Raw genomic sequence first — 9,707 nt, forward strand, 5'->3', positions numbered from 1 at the left:
ATACTTATTATTATTATTGATCTTCATTATTGATGCATTATATTTATATTAACTACAGATTATACTTATTATTATTATTATTGTTGATCTTCATTATTGATACATTATAGTTATATTAATTATTGATGATACTTGTTATAACTATTGATCTTCATTATTGATATATAATAGTTATATTAATTATTGATTATATTTATTATTTTCATTATTGATACATTATAGTTGTATTAATTATTGAGTATACTTGTTATTGATCTTGATTATTGATGCATTATAGTTATATTAATTATTGATTATACTTATTGTTATTATTGATGCATTATAGGTACATTAATTATTATATTATATTTATTATTTTCATTATTGATACACTATAGTTGTATTAATTATTGATTATACTTGTTATTGATCTTGATTATTGATGCATTATAGTTATAGTTAAAAATATATGTATTTATATGGATTATTGATTACAAAACTTATAACGTAATTTACTCTAAATTATGTTTCTCTTACTTACTGTATCTCTAACTAGTACAATTTTAAACAGATTTACTTCACATTTTGACACAATGCTCGCAATAAATATAGTTTTTGCTGCAGGGAGGGATTTTTTATTGGGTTATGTAGTTTCGAATAATCCACGAAAATGTAACTTATTTTATGTCATTTTTTTGAATTTCGTTTTTCAAAACACCACTATTTTGTGAAAAATAAAATTATTTTTAAAATACCCTACGTGCAATGCAAACTACATTCATGTAATTTAAAAAATTGAAAACAAATTGAATTTCAATGACTCAAATTTAGATGGAATCAAATTTAAATTTGCTCTTATAAGCACGGCAAGCTATGGATGATTTAAAAAAAAATAAGCTATAAACATTGTTTTATATAAGCACTAACTTTTAAAATTTTCGTATTTGTAACATGATAATATGAAGATTAAATTGTGTGCACATAGATTGAAAAATGCATAAAGTTTTTTACAATCGTTCCAAAATTAATTAAAAAATCTATCTTTTTTACAGGCTTCTTCTGTGTTGATTCGCCTTAAATTTTTTATATTATTTGTATAGTTTTTCTCTACTAATTTCAAGCATTACTGAAATATATTTCGTATTTTCTTAAATTTTTTTTTCGCTACCTCCTTTGAATGATTTTATTCCTATAACAATGCAATTGAAAGAAAATTATTACACTATTTCTTATTTTCACATTATCTTCTCGTATCATAAAAATTACGTCACAATTACGGATACAATGAAACATGCTAATATTTTTTAAGCGAAGCGTGTTTTTGTTTTTAACAGAAATTTTCACTTCGTTAAATGCCATTAAAATATAAGTAAACATGCTAATATCAAGACAATATTACGAAAGCATGTGATGCATTTACTAGTTGTCAAGTTTGTGCATTGAATTACAAAAGATTTTATAAGAATGAATGTTGACATCAGCAGAACAAAAGACTATGAAACGTAGGGAGTAACGTTTCAAACGAAGTCCTAAAGTTTTATTGTTAACGATATAACACAACGTAAAAGTTTCACGAATAAAAATAGTTGAAAAGGATTTCAGAATTGTCGTGCGTGCCTCTGGCATTTTCTCCTACTACGTATGACAAAACTTTTAAATTTTCAAAGGAGAATTACAAAGGTTTGCCCGAAACTAAGAACTCTCTCTTTAGATGAATGACAAAATGGAATGTTTAAGAATAAAAGTTTGTTATTAGCGTTATTTTGTTTGTTATTGTAAAAGTGAAAATAAGGAATTACATAACTATATCAAGAGAAAGATTGTTTTGTTATTCATTAGATAAAGTCTGAAATATTTCATAACGTATTACTTTAATTTAATAGCTAAATTCCCGATCAAAATAATATTCAGTTGTAATCTTTAAAAGCTTGATTTTGAAACAAAATATAGACTTTCCCTCAGTTAATAAATAGATAAGTATGCTAATATTCGTTTTGTGATCCCATTAGGGGAACCGGAAAGTAATGTCGTTTTGGCGCATTAAATATTTGCTAGTCTTAAAAACCGATTCATTTTCCTTCGATCCATTTCAATTCATTTTCGATCCGGCATTGAAACATTGCTAACGAGGGTGAATAAATGGAAAATAAAATCGTGAAAATAATTATCAAATGCACCGAAGTGACATTACATCCCAGTCTCCCTAATACATCAGCACTATATTCCTTTGGTGCCCTTTGGTGTCGGGATAGCCAGGTCGGTAGGGCGCTGGGCCCATGTCCGAGAGTTCGTGAGTACGAACCAGCCGGCCGAAGACTCCCCGTGTAGTAAAGTGACTGATACACGTTAAATCTATCAAGTCGCAAAATTTCCTCCATGTTCCCATAACAAATCAAAACCTCTGGGGGTACTGGATTGGAGATCGATCGTTCTCTGAATCAGGTCCAAATTACGATCTTTGGATGAATGAATGGATGTATGATTGGGTCCGCCCTGTAAACGGGTGCAACGTATGGTGTGTCAGAAGTCGAATTCTTGGCCATAGATGGCGCCACTGAAAAACAAGAAAAGCGCACACTGCCTTAAATTTTCACGGTTTCACCAAGTAGGCTTGCTAGTATGGCAAGTGGCATTAGAAACAACAACAATAACGTACGTTCCTTAGAGAATTTTAAATAAATGTGCTAATGTTGTTTGTGATATGACATCATCGTATGCTTTTGGTCCCGAAGAACATTTAGGAAATTTATGACGTTAACTATTAATTGTGCAAAAATATTCAACATTTTAATAATTTATGGTTATGAAATACAGAATGAAACACCGGTGTCTTTTTCTGCGTTAAACGTAAAATCTGCGTTAAACGTAAAACGTAAACACGGCTCGCTTCCAAACAATAATTTTACAAACTTGCACTTATTTTTGGTTATTTAGATCTAAGAGAAACAGTCATTCATCATTGAAATTTCTTTAATTTACAAAATCCATTATTGATAAATTTTTATAAATGAATAAATTTTTTTCAAACTACGTCTTATGAAATTCATATTTTAGTACAAATATGCTTCAGATAATCTAAAAATTTTTTTGTAACCATTAGAATATTTTTAAAATTAAAATATGACAAAATTTATTTTTGCTTTTAATTAGAGTGTTCGAGAAAAAATATATGAAAGTGTCTTCATCGTCTCACCTGCGTCTAAAATGCAAAGAAGATTTTGTTATTTACCTTCATTAAACGGTATGGAAAAATGTGGCAAAAATCGATCAAAAAATGTAATTGTGGAATTCAATGGTTGACCATTTCCGCTGAACATTTTCGCCAAAATTAAAAAATGGAAGCTTCTTTGTGAATAAAATTTTTGAAAGTAAACTGAGCCGCAAACTTTTTTAAATCGGAAATTCCAAAGAATTAATTTTTTTTGAAAAAATAAATTAACTTTTTGTTTTAATTCCCATGAAGGCTTTGACGCAAATGAGACACACGAGTCCCTTATATATGTATTTTTTTTCTGACGTTCTAATTACAAAAAATGTATATATTTTGGTATTTTTTAGTTATAAAACAGTCTAATAATTGTTAGATTATCGAAATTACATTTGTACGGAATAGAAAAGAATTTTTTTTATATTCATGTTAAAAAAATTATCGATAATTTATATTGTAAATTAAAGAAATTTCAATGATGAATAAAAGTTTCTCTTAGATCTAATAACCGCAAATAAGTGTAAATTTGATATATTATTCTTTAGAAGTGAGTCGTGTTTGAAGGATATTACCTTTAACGCAGGAAAAACCAGGTGTTGCATGCTATCTATCTATCTATCTATCTATCTATCCATACATGCATACATACTAAGGAGCCAAGCCCCCTGTTCGCTGCAGCTCACCAACCGCGATAACTGCTTCGCAATTATTGTCGTTTCTTGGCAGAACACAATTTTTCCACTTAAGTTGAAATTATTCACTTAACATTATGCAGTGAAGGAAATTATGAATTAACATAAAGTTTCATTTATTTTCCTCATGATTGATTGACTATGTTTTTTTTATGTAAAAGAGTATTATTTTTCATTTGAATTCAAAATAGTAGGACTTCGAAAGAGTTTATAACTTTACGGCAATTATTAAGATTTTAATTTAATTACTATTCAGCAAGTTACAAAATATTGAAGCAGTAGATCAATTTTCTAACTTTCGGGTGATCAATTTTGCAGTTAGATATCTTCAAAGCCAATTAAAAGCCAATCTATTTTAATCACTAATAAGTAACAAAACTTTCTGTATAAGCAATTAGATATTTTGTAAGATAACAGGAAATTGCGAACTCGCTCACACATTTTTCTCTGGAACCTAAAATGATTAATTTCCTTGTCACAATTATGTATTTAAAATATGTTTAAAGAGGAGAAATTTTATGAAGCAAATCGTCTACCGTTATTTAATCAAGTCATCGTCTTCATTAATCAACTCACAATTAGCTTTGGTTGAATATATTCTTAAACGCCAGAATTTGCGGGAAGTTAAGCAAGATGCCACTCTATTTAACTCCTCCAAATATCGACTTTTTCACATTTTTGGAAAGTTTACAGTGAATTAAATAATCCACTGAAATGGTTTTCTGAAATTTTGGATAAGGTACAGTAAGAGTTTACTTAGAGTTTTAGTTTTTCAGTTACTCTTACAGTTTCATACATAATTTCAAATGAGGGTAGAGTATACGTAGTGTTTTGTATGAATAAAGCAAAGGAAATAGTAATTTAAGCATAATTAATGGTACAAAACTATAGTTTTATACTATAGTTTATAGCACATACTATAGGACATACTATAGTTTCGATTTAATAAACATAATCCTCACTCATTCTCTAAGCACAAAATGATAGTAGAAAAGTAACGAAACAAACACTTAATTGGACTTAGTGTAGTTTCGATTTTATAAACCAGAGCCTTCCTTAGCTTTTCGGCACAAAATGACAGTAGAAAAGTGACGAGACAAATACGCAAATGAACATACTCTAGTTTCGATTCTACTAACAAGAACCTACTTCCGTGTCTAAGTACAAAATGACAGTATAAAAGTAACAAAACAAACACGTTAATCGACAAGCAATTATTTAGATTCCATAAAAAAGCACCTTCTTCATTGTATAACACAAAATAACAACATAAAAAGTAACGAGACAAATAGGTAAATGGACAACTTTACGAATCTTACATTTCGAATCTTTCTGAGAGATCAAAGGAACCTTCCTGATTGTCCAATGTCCAGATTTTTTCAAGTAAAGAAAAAGTTTGTTCATAGTAGGTTTGAATTGAATTTAATGCAACAATTTTTATTAAAAATCAGTACATAAAGCGGAGAGATTAAATATGGCAGTAGCACATTAAAATAAGATTTACCTATAAATGTTTATTTAAAAACTAATAATCTTGTAAAATAACCCCATTTCGATTTTGAACACCTCCATATTTTTGAAAGAAAATGATGTTACATCAAATTGTAACTGTCACCCTCCTTGTTTAACAACTCCAAAACTGGAAATCAGCTATTTATCAATCTTTCTCAGTGTGTAACACGAGTAATGAGATGTAATTTGGAAACATCTGGCTCTATACAGTGCATTAATTAAATGTATTTCCAGGGCTTGGATGTATAATGAAACACAAATTGAAAACCTTCACAAAGGGTCTAGGAGAACAATCTTCCCCCCATGATTACACATTCATAACAAGACCGACATAGTCTCTTCGCGGCACGTTTTGTATCGTTATTTAGTCTCGTTCATTGGGTTTAATTAATCATTACGCGTTTTTAAAATGAAGTATTTTTGGAACATGTATTCCCACAGTACCCATGATAAGAGAGTCAATGCGGATGAAAATGTTAGCTTCGTTTCTGTTCTTAAATCGGATAGTTTACTGCTGAGAAAAATCGGAGAAAGTTAGAGGAATCTGGTTTGATTACATCGTCGTAAGTTTTGAATGAATTTAAAGTTTTGAAAAAAAGAGAAAATTGAGATAGGCAATAAGCTGATTTCAGATTATTTGCTAAATAAATAGATAAAGCAATAAATTTTTTTTTTTGGGGGGGGGGGAAATATAACTAAAGTATACCTACCCGGTATCATCAGTCAATTACAAAACTGCGGACGTAATTTGTTTCGGGTGGCTTCAAGATTTGAAGAAGCTTTACTCGATAATTTCAATTGTCCAATCAGAAGGACGGATTGCCGATAGGGTGACAGAAAATCAAGAAATTGCCGTAGATTGGTATTCATTCTCATGTTGTTTTGCCATTGAATTTCTCAGTTCATCAGAAATTTCAACAAATGAAACGTACTATTTATCTTCAGTCGTAAGAGTACATGACTGCAAAATAATATAATTTTATTGTTTATAGTTTTCGCCAAACGAATTGTCTTCAACATTGTCAAAAAATAACTAAAAAATTAATTTTATCTTCTCAGATTGCACGCTATCTAAACTCACAAGCTCGGGCATTTCACCAGAATTCAAATTAAAATAGCGTGCACGCGTTAAAGGATTGTAAAAAAGTATAATTTTAGATGTTTTGGGAAGAAAAATGGAAATTCAATTTTAAAAAAATGCTATTTTGATACCTTTTTCACTAATCTATTCTTTCAATTCTTTCACCGGCATGAAATAAGTTTAAATTATTAAATGCAATGTGAAAGAAAAATAAAATTAAAAACTACATTAGCTCAAAATAAAAAATGAAAATTCAAATAGAAAAGCCAAAATGAAAATTCAAATTGGAATATTTAAAGGTCAATTTTACTCTCATAATTCTTGCAGGTCAGTAAATATGTTTTTATCGTGCAATTAAATCTGAAAAAATATAAGAATAAAGTAACATAAGTTTGTTTAAAAGTTTAAATCGCTGAGTTTCACAACTGAAATCAATTTCCTATAAATGAATAAAAATATTAAAATGGAAATGAACAATCATTGAACTCAAAATAGTAGAAAGGTCTGAACGGGTGAGAACACATAATGTCATTTTGAAGAAAGGAAAAAAAAATGTGAACAACTACAAATAGAAGAAACCAGAACTAAAATTCTCATGGTGACTTATGCACGTTAAATCTGTCTGGTCACAAAGTCCTCCATGTTCCTATAACAAATCAATACCCCTGGGGGTCCTGATTTAGAGATTGATAGTTCTCTGTGGTTCAGGTCAAAATTACGATCTGTGGATGAATGAATAAATGTATGATTTGGTCCGTCCTATAAACGGGTGTGACTCATGGGTGTGGCTGAAATATAATTCTTGGCCATAGATGGCATCACTGGAGAACACACCCCCTCTGTCTTAATTGCAGACGACAACAACATTAAAAATCTCCTTCATATTACTTTATACAAGAAATAATATCAAGCTATGGTAGAGTAATAACTATATTAATATTTGGCTTCATTATTTTGGCAAGTGTGAATAACTATATTAATAATTGACAAGTAATAACTTTATTAATATTTGTTTAAAAAAACTCTCTCTCTCTCTCTCTCTATCTCTATATATATTAACTATGTATATATATCAGACAAAACTTCATATTTTGCTATTATTCGCAATATTAGCAAAAATTTCGCTGTATTATTGAGAGTTTTAACTTTTGCTAATACTTGCTTGTTTCCAATAGTATTAAATTCTTAGAACAAGCAAATAATTAATTTTTATTTGAAGATATTTAAAAAAAATCCCAATTTCATTTTTTATGAAAAACTATCTTCGTTAAAATGGCTTTAGATAAAAGATTCACTGTGTACAAACAACATTTTTCTGTATAAATTTGCAGAAATATCACGATTTAAGGAGAAAATCGCAGGAAATTTCCCGCGTCGTAGCAGAAAGGAAATACTTCTTGGCAAACAGTGCACGTTCTAATCTAAGGGTGACATAAAGACACGTGATTCGACAGTTCTACGACACATTGGAGAGGAAGCAAAACCGAAACAAAGAAATAATGCAATTTCAACTGTTATTTCTTACTTTTCTGATAAGAAATGATATATTTTAAAGTTATCACTGATTATTAAGTTATTGTCAATATAAATGATATTATATATGATTAAGTTACATGAAAGTTGAAGAGTTGCATTTATTTAGAAAGTCAAATAGTTAAATAGTTGGATGTAACTATGAAGGGTTACATAAAATAAATCATAATATTGAAATTTGAAGCGTCATATATTGTGATATTTTTAACAAGTCAAGAGACAAATGTGTGCAGGCATTTCAATAGTGGCATAGCATGTATTTTGCATAAAAAAAGATAAAATCAAGTAATTTGAAATGAAAAATTTATTGGACATATTTAAAATTAAAGAAAATCATCACTGTAAAAAAAAGTCAACTACCGCATTTCTTTGTTTACAGGGCTTGGGGCAATATAGTTATGATAAGTTTGAGTTCAAATTGCTTGAAAGAATGTTTAAACCATCACGATTTCCTGGTAGACAATGCATTAAAAATTATTTGAAAATGATGACAGGTGTTGGTGCATTTTCACTAGCCTAATAAATAACATGGTGTGATCCAGTTTTCTCATGCAAAGATCCAAATTTGTGTAGGTTATCATCAGCATAAAATTAATAAAAGTTATAAAAGCATTGTTTACTAGTAAAATATTTCTTCACCCCTAGTTTAAAGGCATGATTGTTTAAAGCTATTATGATAGTTTAAAGGTATATTTGACTGGTTTAAAGGTACATATAGTATGTAATAATGTATTATGTAATAATGTAATAATGTATTATTTCTAGTAGAAACAGCTTATTGCCATTCAAATTTTCAATCCGATTAAAACAATCATAGACAAAGAATAGAGAGACTGAGTCTTTAAAATTATAATTTCAAGCCAGCATTGAAAGAATTTTAAGCACTATCAAGTGATTTGTAGACTATGAAATCTGTCTTTTCGAATATGGCTTTATTTAGGCTAAAAAACTACACAAAGAAGCACTTTATTTCAGGTTAACTCCAAATCGAGCTTTTATGCGCAAATTAAAGGGTGCAATTTGAATCTTAACTCTTTCAGTTGAATTAGCCCACACCAAACGCTCACTCATTCACACCAAACGAGAGTAATTTTCACTTTCGAAAACATTGAAGCTGCTGAGCTTTGACTATTATCTGGACATTATTTATATTTAAATATAAACGGGCATGAGTTAGTGGAAGTTTACAACGCTGCAATTACATGAACCAAAACAAAACAAAAGGTTCCCGTAAAATTACACTTGTATGTTAGTTACGCTTGTATGTAGCGTGTTAGTTGTGTAATAAGAATAATTATATTTTTATTTTTAAATCTCTATACACTGAGTGATTTTATCATGCAGGGTAGAGTCAGTGCGTGGGTGAAGTGAGTACAAGGGGTAAAGTGGATATATGTTAAAAAAACATCTATTTTCTCTGATATAATTTGTTTAATATTTTTAGAGATATTTACTGGACATTACTGGGATTGCGGCAAGCGTTTTTATTTCAGTTTTAGAATCTGATAGAAAGTTTAATGTTTGCGAACTGTTTATGATCAACTTATACGGTATGTTAGCTTAAGCTATTGACAAACTTTTAACTAATATCATTAGTAACTGAATAAACACTTTTATTTTAGTTCAAATTTGGTAGAGGGGAATCTAAAGAACATTACTACACAGATATTCAAGAATTAATTGCAAAATTCTATTTGTTTTG

This window comes from Parasteatoda tepidariorum, chromosome 6, assembly GCF_982258835.1.
Source record: "Parasteatoda tepidariorum strain Cologne lab strain chromosome 6, Ptep-v5.0, whole genome shotgun sequence".
Classification (NCBI taxonomy): domain Eukaryota; kingdom Metazoa; phylum Arthropoda; class Arachnida; order Araneae; family Theridiidae; genus Parasteatoda; species Parasteatoda tepidariorum.